At 47.9% G+C, this 17776-nt stretch overlaps 1 long non-coding RNA gene across 1 annotated transcript; it reads right to left on the bottom strand.

Annotated features, from left to right (window-relative positions):
* Nucleotides 1–3135: 3135 nt before the first annotated feature.
* LOC125155419 (uncharacterized) lies at nucleotides 3136–15009 on the bottom strand. Its single transcript, XR_007148206.1, has 3 exons — nucleotides 14629–15009; nucleotides 11296–11418; nucleotides 3136–3228 (listed from the first exon to the last, which is right to left on the bottom strand). It is a non-coding gene; the product is annotated as an uncharacterized LOC125155419 (long non-coding RNA).
* Nucleotides 15010–17776: the final 2767 nt, after the last annotated feature.

Genomic DNA, 17776 nt, shown 5'->3' with positions numbered 1-17776 from the left:
CTCTCACACACACACACACACACACACACACACACACACACACAGCACAGCTCTGCTCCAGAAGACAATGTTGCCAAGCATCACCCCACAAACCAGGAGAGGCACTCCAGCTCCCCTCCCTCCCCCTCTGCCCAGTACTTAGACTCAGAAACCAGAATCACAGGTGACTCAGACCAGACCAGACCCCAGAAGCCTGTGGCTCTTGCTGTCTCATATTATTTCCTGCTTTGAGCTAAGTTCCAGAGTCATTCAGCCAAGCAGTCTAGAGCAGTGGAAGATTTCTCTTGCCAAAAAAGCAAATGTGAGGTGAGATGGCATTAATCATGCACGTATAGCGTCCAGACAGGAGGCAGTGATCTGGAAACTGCGCTGGTCGGACCTCACCTTGCTCGGCCTGAGCGCCACATGCTAATAGCATCGATAAACTGGGTCCCCGTCAGCGAAGGCACCAGAAGTGGGTCTAGCCGAGACCCTTCCACACTGCAGCCTGTGAGAGCCAGCTGCAGATGGCTTTAGGATGATCATATGGAAGAGGGAAGAGTGTGGTTTCCAGACGTCTACAGGGGACGCTCAGAACAGGGCACGTGAGCTACAGGGAGGTAGGCTTCAACTTGGCATAAGGAAATTCTCTAACAGCCAAAGCTGGCTAAGTTATATCCATCTCATACGTAAGATATCATTTATATCTGTATCTATATCTAGAGCATGAGTTATCTCTTGAGGTGGTGACAGCTCTGTCACAGTATATATTCCAACAGTACAGCATAGTGTTTATGAACGGAAGCCACCAAGTCAGATACATCTGGCTTCAATTCCTGACTCTTATCATTTACTAACTGGGTGACTTTGAAGTAGTCACTTGAAACTGTTTCTTCATTCGTACGTAGGCATAATTACCTCCTCAGGTTTTGAGGCTTATATGAGGTTAATGCATATAGAGTACCTCACAAGGGTAAGTAAGCGCCTGATAAATTGTCGCTAAAACGATTCTTAGGTACAATGACAAGCAGACATGAAGCGGCTACCGGTTGAGGGATATCAACAAAGAGCGTCTCAGAATGGTTGGGGATAGGGCCGGATCATCTCTGAGATCCCTTCTAACACAGAGGAAACCCAGATTTATTCACTTGTGTTTTCTGTTCTTTTTTTCTCGTTCAGCAAATGAAACTACTCTGTGACAGAACCTAAGCTAGCCCCTGAACAAACAAGGACTGAGAGACTGCCTCACTCTTCCCTTCCCCTGATACCTCTTCAATCATCCCTTGCCTGAAAGCCCTCCTCAGCGGATCAGAAAGATGAGATATTGGTAGTAAACACACACACACGCACGCACACACCGCCATGCCCTCATCAACACGACGATCACTGAACTCTCTGCAAAGCATAAATGTTTCAGGACTTGGCTGTTCACTCCTGCAGCCAGCTTAGGCTCACGCACTGCCTCACGGTCCGTCTCTGAACCCTCTTGATGATCCACCCATTGGCAGCAAAATCCGTCTGCCACAGCCTGGCTCTATTCCAGGAATCTATTCCTTGGGAAAACTAACAGACAAAGGTCTGCAGACCTCCATCATTACAAAAGTGACCCTGGTTAGCAGGGACCCTCATTCTACTAGGAATAATTGTCTGTTCCAGGAGAACAAATCATAACATCTCCATGGATGGAATCTGAAATAACCGACGTGGCCTAAAGCAGCTGACCAGCCACCTAGTTATTCTACCAATAGAATAGTAGATTCTATTGGTTATTCTACCAAGTCAGGAGCTCAGGGCTGATTTCTGCTTTTGGAATGGTGGGCATTTAACATCGGCAGGTTAGTCTTGGTGAGACTGAGGTTAATCCTTTGCCAAGCCCTCAACTTGGCACCGTGGCCACTCAGTTCACAAGCCCACTGAGTAAACTCTGGGGTTGCTGAGGGAAAATTCTAATGAACATCCATGAAGTAGACCATCTTGTCTACCTGATTACCAATAGGACCTTGGTAAATATCCAGTGGAACACAGGTATTCTCATTCTGTGCCCATTCCAGGAGACCCATCCACATATCTTTTTCTAAACTTCCCTGTCACCAATTCTTGAATCTTATCTTACCCTTTGCAAGCTCTTGACTATCTGGCCAAACCATTAGCAAAGCACATGAATCAGTGAGAACCTTACCTCTGGCCGTCTCTCCTCCTCCCAAGCAAATTAGTCAAGTCGTACTGCTCAAAGTACTCCCCCCAGGAGGATATCTGTTCTCCATTTCAGGGGTCCTTCCGAACGAGCTATTATGCTAAGGTGGCTTCCTTTGGGTGGATATAAATACAGCATGAAGAGTTTTGCAAAGCAATCTTGATTATTCTCCTCCTTGGTCAACTTTCCATGAATTCATGGGTGTAGATTGAGGAAGAGGTGGCAAAGCCACAAGGGTGGCCCCTCTCAGAGTTTGAATGACTCGTTACTAGAACGTGAGCCATTGGTATCTCCTCGGCCAGGTTCCATTGATATCATTTGCACTTCATGATGAAGTGCTACTGGGCATGCCTGAATTTTTGGCTTGGTCAACATGATGAGTAGCTTTGGCTACAAGCTCATGCGTGGTCCAGTGGTCAGGGCTTTTGTCTATCAGGACCAGAACAAAGCCAAAACTATCACTCAGAAGAATAGTGACTTGAGAAAGAGAGAGTATGTTTACTCCCAATGCCTCAGGACCTCCACTGGGATGCTCCTACTGAGTTTGCCACATGTGACATCGGCATCATAAAATTGGTCTCCAGGGGCACCTGGGTGGCTCAGTCAGTCGAGTGTCAGACTCGGTTTGGGCTCAGATCATGATCTCACGACTCATGAGTTCTAGCCCCACATCTGAAAGCCGGGGAGCCTGCTTGGGATTCTCTGTCTCCCTCTCTTTCTGTCTCTCCCCCACACTCTCACTCTCTCTGTCTCAAAAATAAATAAATATTTTTTAAAAAATTGGTCTCCAAAATCCAAAGGGACCAGCTTCCGGCCAAGATGAAGTAATAAGGATAGGACTTACCCTCCCACCTAAAACAACCAAAAACCAGACAAAATATATGAAGCAACCATTTATGGGACATGACATGCTAGGCAATGTAGCACAGTGATCCTTTCGAGGTGAGAAATAAACAAGACCATCCCGATGATTGTCCAGGCTCGCTATCTTCAGAGAGTTTCCAGGCTACAGGTAGGGAGGGGATGCCAGGTGGAACAGGGCAGGTAGAATTTGCCTGAAAGAAGAGTGGAGAAAAAGTTGTACAGAACTCTAGAGATCCACAAAGAGAATCTCCCTCCATCCCTCAGCTGAGTACTCATCAGCCTGTACAGGTGAGGAATCCATGTGAAGCTGGGGAAAAGAGCAAACTGAAAAGGTTAAGGTGAAGAGTGCTCACCACTCACGCACGCTGGGAATAGGGTCTGCTCCCACAGCCCACACTGGGAACCCCATGCCTGGTGGGGCAGTGAACGGGGCGCATAAAAGAGTCTTGTCTCACTCGAGGGGAATAATTAGCTCTAGATTATTGCTTCTCAACTTCCTCAATTGACATTTGGGGCCAGATCGTTCTTTAATGTATAACAATTGCAAACCTCAATACGCCTTATAACAGAGCTCCACGATATGTGAAGCAAAAATTGATAGAACCACAAGGAGAAACTGACACACTCACAATTACAGTCAGAGATTTCCACCCCCCCCCCCCAATAATTACTAGAACAAGTAGTCGGAAAATGAGCAAGGATATAGATGATCTGAACAACACTGTCGCTCCGCTCGACCTGCTCACCATGACAGCACACTCTACCCAACAATAGCAAGAGTACACATTCTTTCAAGGAAACACGAAACTTTTATCAAGAAAGATCATCTTCTGGGCCATAAGTAACATTCAATGAGTTTTAAAGGATTTGAGTCATACCAAGTATGCTCTCTGACCACAAGAGAAATAAATTGGAAATCAATGCAGAGAGATAACTAGAAAATCCCTAAAACTCTGTGGGCTAAATAACACACCTCTACACAATCCATGGAGCAGAACAAAGGAAAATTAGGAAGCGTTTTGAGTCGGATGAAAATACAAATACGACATCAAAATCGTTGGTTTTTGGGTAGTGATACTTACATGACTTTTATTATTAATCATAATAGCTCAACTTTATTGAGTGAATATTATTATGTGCCAGGCATATGTAAGTACTTTACATGTATTATCTCATTTAATCCCTAGAAAAGTTTCACATGAATAAGGTACTATTATTATTCTCATTTTGTACCTGACGAAATAGAGACTTAGAGAAACAAACAAAAATCATAGCAGTACTTAAGGGGAATTTAGAGCACTAAACACATAGTTTAGAATAGAAGCAAGGTTTCAAATCACCTCTCTAGGCTTATGTCTATCACTGCCCTGATCTGTGTGTGTCTCCCCAACAAGGGTGTAAGCGCTCTGAGGACTGTGCACATACCTCGTCCATCCTTAGGAGTCCAAAGGCCTCCAGAAACATGACTTGACTTAACCAAAATTCCGCCATTATTGTTTTTCCTGTTCTAGGAGGTAGGGAACACCCTGTACTCTGTTCCATCTGGAACAAACAAAATTCTGGCCCCATAATGTAAACCAGATCCGCCTCTGCAGAACTGGAGATGGGCCCATTCCCAAGCCCAGTCTGTGAGGGAAGACAGAACCGGCCAACCAGACCCTTGAAAATCCAAGCTCTTTCCTACCATCAGGCTTTGCCCTTTCTAGTCCCTCTTGCCCCAGTTCTTCATGTGACCAGCCCCTTCTCATCCTTTTGGTGTCAGCTCAGATAACCCCTGGGAGGCCTTCTGAGATATAATGTGCCCGTGAGGCTCCAGTAAGCCCATTACCTGTGACCCAGATTTCATCTGGATGACTACCCCTCCCCCAATGGACAGCCCTGGTGAAGCTGTCACTCAAGGTGCCCTGCTTCCTCAGCCCAAGAGTGAACACCTCTGTCTCTGGACTGTGACTCCTGGGCACAATGTCACAAAAACAGAACACGGTCCAGAGACATTTCTCCCAAAGGCCACCCTCTGAAGAGACCATCTGTGGGTGCCTGCCTCCGCTTACCCTTTTTCACTTTTATTCTTTCCTTTGGTCCCTTATGAACTCCCCTTATCCTTTCAGAAACTTCCTTTCGTTGAGTCAGTTTCTACTGCTCGAGGGCAAGAACTCTGATACTCATTTCCTACCCTCAGTCACTATTTACTCCATTCATAGCATTTTTCAAAACCCAAAATAATTTTAATTTTGTTGACATTTATCATCCACCGCTGCCACTAGAACGTAAGCCCCATGTGAACAGGGACCTTCCCTGCCTCGCTCCCCGCTGTCCCCCAGCACCCAGCCCCAGGCTGGCATGCCGCCACAGGGGCTCCAGAGGGAGGCAGGACCACACTGTTGCCTGGGTCGCGCTGTGAGGTCTGCTTTACTGGAGCGCTGGGCTGTGGGAAAGAGCAGGAAGAAGAGGGCAGTGGGAGCCCATGACGGAGCCTCCACTTTTCCCGCGAGAGCAAATCCAGCTTCGGCATTCCCAGCAACAGATTCCAAGACCCGATCTCTCCTCTGCTCCCCCTTTGATCTCTACCAATCCTTTGTAAATCTCAAGCAGTGTCTTGTAAATCTTTAATTACAAGAAAATTGCAACCCAACCAGCGAATACATGAACAGTGTTGATAAATATTTAAAATTGCTACAGCAGCAGATCTGAAGGGATTAAGAAAAGATATATTGGAGTGACAGTTATTAAACACTACATCCCAGTAAATGTTACAGAGCAGATAAATAATGCAAACCCCTGACAGGCTCTCCCTTGCCGACAAGACAGGGGAGATCAGCGAGGGGATATGGAGTCGAGGCGGGGGCAGGGGTGGGGGGCGGGGAGTGAGTCCTCACTGCCTGTGGCTGGGGTGTCCGGGAGTGGACAGCTATGGACTTAGCTTGGAGGCTTGCCCTGCCTCACACTCCCTCAGCACCACTGTGTCCACAAAGCAGAGGTGGATGGCGGCTGGAAGGCAGGGGAGAGAAGTCTCTAGAATGGCTGTATTTGGGGAGCTCCAGCTGCTGAGCCCTCCTTCAGTGCTGTCCCTTGAGCAGCCACAGCCCAGACTCTTCCCAGGGCTCTGGAACTGGGCCATTTAAGCCATTACCACCATACAACCTTTCACAAGGGAATGGGCATCCTTCCTTCACTCAACTCTCCTCACTCACTGATGCACCGTTCACCTGTCCCCTCCCTCATGCCCTGATGGACTCATTCATTGATCCATACCTTCACTAGAGAGTGCATTCTTTCACACACTGATTCAATTACTTATGCTTGTACTGATTTACTTATTATTTGCTCACTCACTGGTCAAATGTTTATTGAGCACTTGTTACATAGCAGGGGAGATACAAAGCTGAGCGAGACCCAGCACTTGCCCTCAAGATCTGAGAGCCTCGGGGCGCCTGCATGGCTGAGTCAGTTGCGCATCTGACTTCAGCTCAGGTCATGATCTCACAGTCTGTGAGTTCGAGCCCCGCATTGGGTTCTGTGCTGACAGCTCGGAGGCCTGGAGCCTGCTTCAGATTCTGTGTCTCCCTCTCTCTCTGCCCCTCCCCTGCTCATGCTCTGTCTCTCTCTGTCTCAACAATAAATAAAAACATTTAAAAAAATTAAAAAAACAAAATAAAGATCTGAGAGCCTCGTCGGGTGGGCGGTAGGGACCAGAAAGATAAAAATATTACGTAAAGGGACCCTCGGCACTTGGAGATTCCAGATTTGCAGTTTGGCTCTTCGATAAGCAACCACAGGGGTCTGTGACTGTCAGAGATGCGTACTGTTGTTGAGACACAGATTTAACCACACCGAGGCTGGCATGTGGGGATGAGGAAGGCTGGAGAAGACAGGGAAGGCTTCCTGTAGGAGGTGATGTCGGGGCACTAAGTGTATGCCAGGCAATTTGTTTGTTTACTTGTAACAATTCCCCAACTCACCTTAAAGATGTAGGAAATCAGAGATCAGCTTTCCAAGGTCACAGTGGTAGTGGCAGAATAGAATCAGAACCAGAGACTGATTCCGAAATCAGTGTGATTTCTACTACACAAGACTGCTTCCCAGGGGGCCTGGCCTGGCCAGCCACCTATCTACAGTGAAGAAGAGAAGGAAAATCTCTCCCCTAAAAATAGTGAGACAGGGTTATCTTGTTTATTTATTTGAGATCTTGAGTCTACAATTCAGTAAGCCTAGACAACTGTATACAACCAGGTAACAAACACCTCAGTTAAGACATAGAACATTCCTACTACCCCATGAAGATCCCAGCAGAGGCCACCACTGTTCTAATTTGTCATAAATGTCATCAGTTCTGGAGCATCACGCAAATGGACCTAAGGGTATAAACGGTTTCTTCCTCTTTTAAAAAAACATTTAAAAAAAATTTTTTTTTAATGTTTAATTATTTTTGAGAGAGAGGCAGACAGAGCACAAGCAGGGGAGGGGCAGGGAGAGAGGGAGATACAGAATCTCAAACGGGCTTTAGGCTCTCAGCCGTCAGCACAGAACCTGACGAACTATAAAATCATGACCTGAGCTGAAGTCGGACGCTTAAATGACTGGGCCACCCAGGCACCAGCCCCCCCGCTAAAATTTTTTTAAGTAATCTCTACCCCCAGTGTGAGACTGGAACTCACAACCCTGAGATCAAGAGTCACATGCTCTCCTGACTGAGCTAGGCCGGGGCCCCTGTTTCTTCCTCTTACCATAATAAGAGAAGGTTTTAAAAGGGGACTTTTGGGGACACTTGGGTGGCTCAGTCGGTTGAGCGTCCGACTTCAGCTCGGGTCATGATCTCACAGTCTGTGAGTTCGAGCCCCATGTCCGGCCCTGTGCTGACAGCTCAGAGCCTGGAGCCTGTTTCAGATTCTGTGTCTCCCTCTCTCTCTGACCCTCCCCCGTTCATGCTCTGTCCCTCTCTGTCTCAAAAATAAACAAACGTTAAAAATAAATAAATAAATTAATTAATTAATTAAATTAAAAAATAAAAGGGGACTTTTGTGGGGCGCCTGGCTGGCTCAGTCGGTACAGTGTGCAACTCTTGATATCAGGGTTATGAGTTCCAGTGCCACGATGAGGGTGGAGATTACTTAAAGATAAAATAAGAAATAAAAGGGGATTTTTGTAAGAAGTTAAAGGCAATCCTCAGGAATGTCCAACACAATGACGTGACATATCCCCAAGTTTTCACTGAACCGTAGAAAAGGCAAGCCTGGATGGCACTGCCCAGGCCTCCCAAATCCCTAGTTCCATTTGCTTGCCCCAACCCTCTAGGAGGTGGGTGATAACCACAGAAGCTCAGGGGCCCCAACTTCTGGGTCTGAGGAGCCTCTGACCCTTCTGGACCCGTCCCCTTACCTCCTCTCAAGGTGTGAGCACCAGGGACATACTGAGCCTATGCTAGTCATCTACTCTCTTACTGCCGTGGACCTCAGGAGTTACCTTAACTTCCTGAGTAAGGAAGACTCCTTTCTATCTGGCCTCTAGACTCCTTCCCAGCATTTGAGGCTGTCCTGTACTTTCCTGGCCACACCTTCCTCATGTCTCCAGGAGGCAGGAATCTAGGCTTGTTCGGGGAGCCCCACCGTCTCCTTTGAGGTCCTGGGCCGCCATCTTGGTTCTGGCTTTCTAGGAGCTGGGAACCTCTAGAGTGGACACAATCTCTGCAGGGCTTCTGCCTTCACACCGGATTCTCTGTGAGCCAGCACCTGCCCCATGCCTCTCGGTCTCCGTCAAAGCTGGCTTCCCTTTCCGGAGCCCCACCACATCCCTGTTTGCCACGTAAAAAGTGCCTCTTTTCTCATTTAAAGAGCAAGGACAATGGAAATGGCTTGACTCACAGAATGAACAAGTTAGCTCGGGGAACCAGACTTGTCGATTGAGGGTATGATATCCAGGTGTTCCCTGGGGAGGAGCAGAACATTCCCCAGGGCTGCTCAATTATATTTTCACTGTCTGGGAAAATTGCTTTTATACATGACAACTGGATAGCAAAATTTCCTGACACAGGGTGACTGGGGAAGGGAGGTAGATTCTGCCAAGGGTGGAGACCCCTGCCACAAATATCTGCCACAATGGAGACCCCTGACGGGACCAGAACTGGATCAGAAGCAGGAATGGGGGCGATGACCTCAGGGCCCCCTGGCTGATCCAGTGCCTTCCCCTAAAAAGGCTGTGGCTGAGCCAGAGCTGCCGGGAATGACTGACTGAATCTTTTTAATTGATGTCCTGAACATCTCAGCAGTAATTATCTGTGGCTCAGTACTAATGGGCCCTGTGGCATTCTTCCAACGCACCCCTCACAAAAGACTCAGGCTCTGTCTCACCAATTATCTGCCTTGTGCTGCTCATCTCAGAAGGAAGGAGGGGCCGGGGCAGAATGGTGTCCCTGTTCCAGAGTCTGTCCATCAGTCAGTCAACAACCTTAAAGAGCCCTTCAGAGGCAAATGCCTCTTTCATTCACTCTGATTCACTCTCTTGTACTATTTCCTAATTGTCTCTGTCTCTGTCTTTCTCCCTGACATCATCATTTATCCAACAAAGATGTAATGAACTTGAGAGGCAATCTAGTACAAGAAAGAACACCAGCTCTGGAGCCAGATTTTCTCGGTTTGAACCCCAGTTCTTCCACTTACTAACTCTGTATCTTGGACAAACTATACTTTGGATACCTTGTCTGTGAACTGGAAATAATCAAATACTCACTCATAAGCTAAATATGCAACCTGCTGGGGTGCCTGGGCGGCTCAGTCGGTTGGGCATCCGACCTGGACTCAGATCATGATCTCACAATCCATGGGTTCAAGCCCCGCATCAGGCTCTGTGCTGACAGCTCAGAGCCTGGAGCCTGCTTCAGATTCTGTGTCTCCCTCTCTCTCTGCCCCCTCCCGCTTGCTCTCTCTCTCTCTCTCTCTCTCAAAAATAAATAAACATTTTTAAAAATTTAGAAAACAAAATGCAACCAGCTCTGGAGGATTTCTGGCACCTAGCACTGTAGACATATTTGCTATTAAAATAATTACTGCTATGATTAAAACACAGTGCTAGACAGCGATAAACAGTGATCAACAAAGAAATTCCAAAAAAAGAAAAAAGAAAGAAATCCCACCCACCCTCATGGATCTTACACCTTCAGAGGAGGCCTGCATCTCACAATTGTGACAAGCGGGAGGAAGTAGAAGCCAGGGCCTAGGAGGGACATGATGGGAGAGGGGCACCCCTGCGGACTAGGACCTCAGGGAAGGTGCCCGTAAGGAAGCTTAGGGGTTGAATTCCAAAGGCTGGGTGGCAAAGGCAGCAGAAAGTGAGGCCATCTCAGCAACTGAAAGGCTTGTGTTAATGAAGTTCGTGGAGAGCCTCAAAGTTCAGGGCAGGGAGGGCAAGAAATGAAGGACCCAGGGGAGCCAGCAGTCAGCAGACCACTGGTGTGGCCCACGTCATAGTACACACAGCACCAGAGGCACGGCTCTGAGAGAAATAATTAATAAGCTGGACTTCATTAACATTATAGACTTGTGCCGCGTGAAAGACACTGTCAACCGGATGAAAAGACAAGGCACAGACTGGGAAGAGATATCTGCAAAAGACACGTGTGGTAAAGGACGGCTGTCCAAAATACACAAAGAACTCGGGGCGCCAGGGTGGCTCAGTCGGTTAAGCAGCTGACTCTTGATTTCAGCTCAGGTCGTGATCTCACGGGTCATGGGTCCGAGCCCTGCATCAGGCTCTATCTACTCTGACGGTGCAGAGGCTGCTTGGGATCCTCTTTCTTCCTCGCTCTCTGCCCCTCCCCCGCCTGTGTTCTCTCTCTCTCTCTCTCTCTCTGTCAAAAAATAAATAAACTTCAAAAAAATAATAAAAAATAAAACACACAAAGAACTCTTAACACTCAATGGTAAGAAGACAAACACCTGATGAAAAGATGGGCAGAAGATCTAAACGGACGCCTCACCGAAAAAGATACGCAGACGGCAAGTAAGTATGGGAAAAGAGGCCCCACATCACAGGTCACCAGGGAAATGCTACCCACCTAGCGGAAACGGCCCAAATCCACAGCAGTGACAACACCAGGCGCTGCTGGGGATGTCATCCGTTGCTGGGGGGCGGGGGAGGGGGGATGCAAAAAAGTACAGCCACTTTGGAAGACAGCTTGGCGGTTTCTTACCAAAGTAAACACACTCTTACCATACGATCCAGCAATCTACCGAAAGGAGTCCAAAACTTAATGTTTGCACACAAACCTGCACACGGATGTTTATAGCTGCTGTATTCACCACTGCCGAAACTTGGAAGCAAATAAGATGTCCTTCGGGAGGTGAATAAATACGTCGTAGTACATTCAGACGATGGAATATTATTTCGTGCTAAAAAAAAAAAAATGAGCTATCAAATCATGACACGACATGAAGGAGGAACCTTAAATGCACGTTACTAAGTGAAAGAAGCCGATCTGAAAAGGCTGCATGCTGCACGGTTCCAGCTATATGACATTCTGGAAACGGCAAAATTAGGAGCTAGTTAAACGTGGTTGCCAGAGGGTAGGGAATAAAAGGGACAAAGAGGATTTTTAGGACAAAACACCTCTGCGTGAGCCTATGATGGTGGACCCAGATCGTTACACACTTGTCCAAACCCACAGAAGGACAACACTGGGAGTGAACCCTCATGTCAACTATGGACTGTGGGTGATTAGGATGTGTCAGTGTGGGTTCATCAATTGTAGAAAATGTACCCCTCTGGGGGGGGGGGGATGGTGATAATGGGGGAGGCTGTGCATGTGTGGGGAAGGAATATATGGGAAATCTCTGTACTTACCGTTCAATTCTGCTGTGAATCTAAAATCGCTCTAAAAAAAATAAACCGTATTAAAAAAAGAAAAAAAGGAAAGAAAGAAAAAGTCAACCAAGGCAGCATCGGTGGGGAGGGAGAGGGAGAGGGACACAGGCTACATGTGAGGATGAACTGGGGGTGAGAGAGAGAGGAGGGATGAAGGTGATTCCCTGTTGGGCCCCAGGCCCTGGGTAGGGTGAAGGGACTCACGGAGGGTCTGCTGGAGAAGCCGGTCTGTACGCGGGATGGGATCATTTGGGCCTTAGACACACTGGCTTTGGGAAGCCTGAAACAGCCAGGGGAGGGGGAGGTGTCCGGCAGGCACCTAAATTCATGGCTGTAAAGTTAGAGATGGGGCAGAGCTCTGGGAAGCACCTGCATGTTTAAGCTGCTGGTTTAAGCCAGGAGATCGAGAGGCCTGCCCAGGACAACGTGAAGAGACCGAAAAGTAGGCCCGGTCTCTGCAAGGGTTATACATGCCTCCTCACATGCACCCCAGCCGCCAAAGTTGGGCCTTCTTACCAATCCCCATCGAAATGTAGGCAGCTGGCGCTCCCCCCTTTTGGGAGAAGGGAACCTGGTCAGAGACTTCAGGGCCTAAAGTCAGGTAGGGATGGGGAGCACCGGAGGCAGCCGGGGGTACAGGGAGGACAAACAGGAGAGGAAAGAGGTACAGGAGGGAAGGGAAAGGAGGGGTAAGGTGAGAAGGAAGGAGAGGCAAGGCCTGGGGGAAGCCAACACAGCAGGAATATTGCTGACTTTTTTTTTTTTTTTTAAAAAGTTCTGGAAGCTAGCATTTACCTACAATGGGAAGGTTGCTTCTTATCAGATAGATGGAGGGTCCCTGGGTGGCTCAGTTGGTTGGGCTCCCAACTCTTGATTTCAGCTCAGGTCACGATCTCCTGGTTTGTGAGTTCAAGCCCCACATCAGCGCAGAGCCTGCTTGGCGTTCTGTCTCCCTCTCTCTCTGCCCCTCCCCAGCTTGCTCTCAATCTCTCTCTCAAAATACATAAAAATAAACTTTAAAAAATGTTTTTAATATATTTTTAATGTGTATTTACTTTTGAGAGAAAGACAGAGCTCAAGGAGACAGGGGGAGACACAGAATCCAGAGCAGGCTCCAGGCTCTGTCTGAGCTGTCAGCACAGAGCCCAGCGCAGGGCTTGAACTCACGAAATGTGAGATCGTGATCTGAGCTGACGTCGGACACTTACCCGACTGAGCCACCCAGGCCCAGCCTCCCCGCTGCCAAATCTTAACAGATAGATGAACACAGGTGTGAGTGTAAGTGTAGGTACAAACACGGACAGCGATGGGGCAGACATGGGTGTGGACATGGGTGCAGGTGTAGGTGGAGACGTGTGGATGCAGTACATATCTCTACATGGAAAAGAGAAATGGGACAAAGGGTTATAAATAGGCAAACCGCCCCTCTACCGCCCTAAGGAATTTGTTTGTATTTCCTTGTGCCATGTGTGGCCTTGTGATTTCATCTCACTGTAATCTTAATGAAGCTGGAATTCTACATTCTGCCTCCCAACACAGACACGCGCACTTGAGAGGCAAGGCGCTCTGTCGCGCCTGCCTTGGAAGATGAGGGAGGCCACTGATTTAGGCTCTCGCTCATTAGAGTTGATGACCAGCTGAGGAAAGCAAAGCCGCGCCCCATCCGGTAAAGTCCTAGACCGCAGACAGCAGACTCCTTACTAGTCGTCTCCTCTTGGCCATCCCCTCCCCCCAGCCCTCCTCCCACCCCAACCTGGCCCGGCTCTTGGCATTGTTCTTACACCTGCTGCGAGTGTCCAGATCCTTCTTCCTCTGAGGGCCCCGCTGCCCCTCTCTGGCTCTAGTCACTGACTCCTTGGCTCTGCGCGGCCGCTCCTGCCCCAGCACTGAGATGCCTCCACCTTCTCTCAGTAGAGGCCCCTCTCCCACGTTTCCCTGGTCCGCGGTGGCTGGCAGGTTCTCACACAGCTAACAGTTCTTGTGCAATCCCTGCTATTCCCTTCTGACCTGAGGGGCCGGGACACCAGGGACCAGCCACTCTACAAGGTACGACATAGGTGCTTTTCCACGCCATGTACGATCTAGGTGGTATCAGTTTCATGCATGCATTATATCCCACCTCCAAGATCTCCTCTACTAACCAATGCCTACGGTTGAAAATGTTGGGCAATTTCCCCCCCTTTTTTTTTAAAGGTGCTCTTTTTCTTTTTTTAAGGGAGGGTTTTCCCCCCTCCAAGTGTTCCCCTGGAGTACATTCCTCCCGAATCTTGGAGCAGTTGAGTCTTAGAACTGTCTGCTCTGCAGAGAGCCTGGGAAAACGGTGTTTCCCTGTGTCCTGCCTTCCTGACCCATCTCCCCAGAGTCCCAGGAGAAGTAATGGGGAGGGGCCCAATCCGAGGGGCACACGGGTCACTATCACCGGATTTGCCACCTTGCTTTGCAGCACATCTTGGCTGCCCCCGCCTCTGATACCCCGCGAGTACCCTAAGTAAGGGCTGGGTTGTGTTCTCTTCACTTCTCCATGCTCAGCACTTGGCTCGGCGCCTGGCACATTACAGTAGGAATACACAGAGCAAACACTGAGTGAGCCCTTGCATGTGCCAAGGACTTTACACGTATTAATAACCTAAGAGGTGAAAGCCTCTAGTGTGCCCATTTACAGATGCTGAGACATTACAGATGCCCAGGAGGTTAATCAACATGTCCACGGTCATGCAGGTAAGAGAGACCCAACTCACCTTCAGGCTCACGGACTTCTGACATATTCATATTGCAGCAGACCTCTGGATTCAGCTCCAGGTCTGGGAGGCCCGGCTTGGGGGAAACGCTTTTTCCTCCTCTGCCTCTGCTGAGCCACAGGAGGCCTCAAAGGAGGTAAAATAATGACCATAAATACCCGTTATTACAGTAAGACTCACGTGTGCCTGCATATACTTCTGAAACTACTTTATTACCAAACATCCTCTTGGGGGCTGTGAAGAAGGCGGGGCAGGCATCTTCCCATTTCTGAGAAAGAAACTGAGACCTTGAGAGAAGTGACTCATCCAAGGCCACAGCACGGTGAAGCCGGGAATGGCATCTGTGAGACGAAAGGCTTTCAGGACAGCAGGAAACGAGCTTGTCTTTACTATGTGTTTGGAGAACAACCTTCCCTTCTGCCACTTCCCAGTGGTCCCAGGCATCTGTGGCTGGAGAGCTCTCTGCTCAGGGGCTGCCCGTGCACCAATCTGCTCTCGTCTTGGAGGCAAAAGCCGGCTTTGTAGCACTTTGCACGGTGCAGGGATGGCACAGGGCTCCTCGACCTCGGTAGCTGCACGCTCCAAAGCCAGCTTTATGATGGAGGACCAGCCGTTCTTTTCCACATAAAACACCTTTATGGACTTGGAAGCGTCAGGCTCCCAAGTTGGCTCGCTCAGCTGGACCTGTTTGAGTAAGCGATGTCCGCCAGTCACAGAGAAATGGGCCCCTCCATCCGGAAAGGGCCCTAAACCAAAGCCTGGAAGTCTAGGCTGAGCTGGGAGGGGACACCAAGCAAGACAGATAGTCCCTGCCCTCTCAGGAGACGTGTGCACTTTGGATGTCTGTACAGTTATGCAGGTGCACACTTGATAAGCTGCCACCAGATATGTGAGCATGCAGGAGACTCCTAGGGGATCGCCTGCCCAGTGGCCCCTTTTCTAGAAACTACACACCCATGTGGTCACAGCAAGAGTCCCAGGGATTCCTGCTCCCACTCCAGCCAGGCAAATGGACCAGAAGACTGCCTGAGCTGAGCCAGTCAGAGTTCTTCCTTGAAAATCAGGAACCAAGAGATCCCAGTGAGGTCTGGCTTTCTCATAAATAAGAGGGACGTACACATCAGAACTTAGTGGTGGCCATTTTCTTCCATATAGGCAAAAATACAGAAGAAGCTAGTCTAGAGCAAAAGAAAAGAAGAAGTCAGGTCTGGGGGCATCTGGGTGGCTCAGTCAGTTAAGGATCCGACTCTTGATCTCGAGGTTCATGAGATCGAGGCCCACATCACGCTCTGTGCTGACAGCACGGGACCTGCTTGGGATTCTCTCTCTCCCTCTCTCTCTGCCCCTCCCCTGCTTGCATGTGCTCACACACTCTCTCTCAAAATAAATAAATAAATAGAAGAAGAAGAAGAAGAAGAAGAAGAAGAAGAAGAAGAAGAAGAATGAGTCAGATCTGAAAAGAGAAGGCCCAGTGCATCTATGCCCTTGGGTTTCATGATACCCCCAGATTCTTCTACCCAAGTCCCGATTTTTGCTTAGAAGTGATTTCTGTTACTTGCAACCAACAAATAGTTACTGGGGTGTAATTCAGTTGTTCTCAGCCTGGGGTGGCTTTGTTCCCCAGGGGACATTTGGCAATATCTGGAAACATTTTTGGTTATCATAATTAGGGATCCAGGAGTGCTACTGGCATGTAGTGGGTAGAGCTTGTGGGTGCTGTTACACATCCTGCAATGCTCAGGACAGCCCCCGGCAACAAAGAATTATCCAGTCCACATGTCAGTAGGGCCGCAGTGAAGACACCCGGGTATAACTGAAGCTACTATGTGTGTCTAAGGCGGGAACATCCTCATATAAAAGTAGAGTCTATGTGTCACTTCTCCAGTTAGCAAATTTTATTTTATGTTAAATGATAATTTTCAGTGGTGAGAATTCTTTTACTTTAATAGTGGGAGGAAAGCCTATTAGTACCACCTCTCTGAAGAATCATTTAACACTAGAAGGGGCCTTAAAACGTCCACTCTTAGGTCCAATCATTGGCTTTTAGAATGTATCCTTGGTAGAAAAATCTTCATTCCGAGATATATACAAAGATTTATGCAGAAGGATGCTCATTGCAGCTTCATTTGTAATGATGAGGAGCTGAAACAACTTGAATATCCGACCACTGCATGTCGGTTACATAAATTCTGATACGTTCATATCACGGAATAATATATACAGCACTTAAAATTATGTTTGTGGAAGTTATTTAATAACACAGAGAAATGCTCATTTGGTCAGCTGAAAAAACAGGATACAGAAATTTTGAAATATATATAAGCCCAGAAAAAAGGCAGCAGGGAAATTTATCAAAACGTTGACCGTGGCCATCTCGAGGGAGTAGGCTCACAGCTAGTTTCTGTTACCCAGGTTTTGAAACTATTCTCTAACTCTTCTATAATGAACATGTATTACTTTTATAATCAGGGAAAAAATGAACACTCAAAAGGAATCCTAGAAGCAGGATTGAAGACAGTATAGATTTATTCATTCATCCAAAAATAAATACAGTAGTCCCCTGCCCCTCATCCACGGGAAGTATGTTCCAGGACCCCCAGGCGATGCCTGAAACCTCAGAGAGTACCGAGCCTTATCCATCCTGTTTTTTCCTATAGATACATGCCTTGATAAAGTAATTTATAAGTTAGGCACAGTGAGAGATTAATAATAACTGAGCAAAATCGAGCAATGATAATAATATACTGTAATAAGTTTGGTAAATGTGGTTTCTCTCTCTCAAAATCTCTTACTGAACTGTACTCATCTTTCTTGTGATGATTTGACATGGTCTATGTGATGAGATGAAGTGAGGTGAATGACGTAGGTACTGTGACATAGCGTTAGGCTGCTACTGACCTTCTGATGACAGGTCAGAAGGAGGATCATCTGCTTCGACTGCAGTTGACCACAAGTAACCACAGAAAGTGAGACCACGGGTAAGGGGGGTACTGCTGTGTGGACATTAAGGGTCTACCAAGTACCAGACATCATGGACAAAAGACAAGGCCCCTGCCCTCATAGGGTTTCCAGTTGAAAAGGGGAAGCACTTTGGAATTTCCAACCACTTTCAAATTTACAATCCCAGAAATCGTTTGAAAAGCTGTTA

Source organism: Prionailurus viverrinus, chromosome F1 (assembly GCF_022837055.1).
Source record: "Prionailurus viverrinus isolate Anna chromosome F1, UM_Priviv_1.0, whole genome shotgun sequence".
Taxonomy (NCBI): Eukaryota; Metazoa; Chordata; class Mammalia; order Carnivora; family Felidae; genus Prionailurus; species Prionailurus viverrinus.
This window is presented reverse-complemented; position numbering and strand designations above follow the sequence as displayed.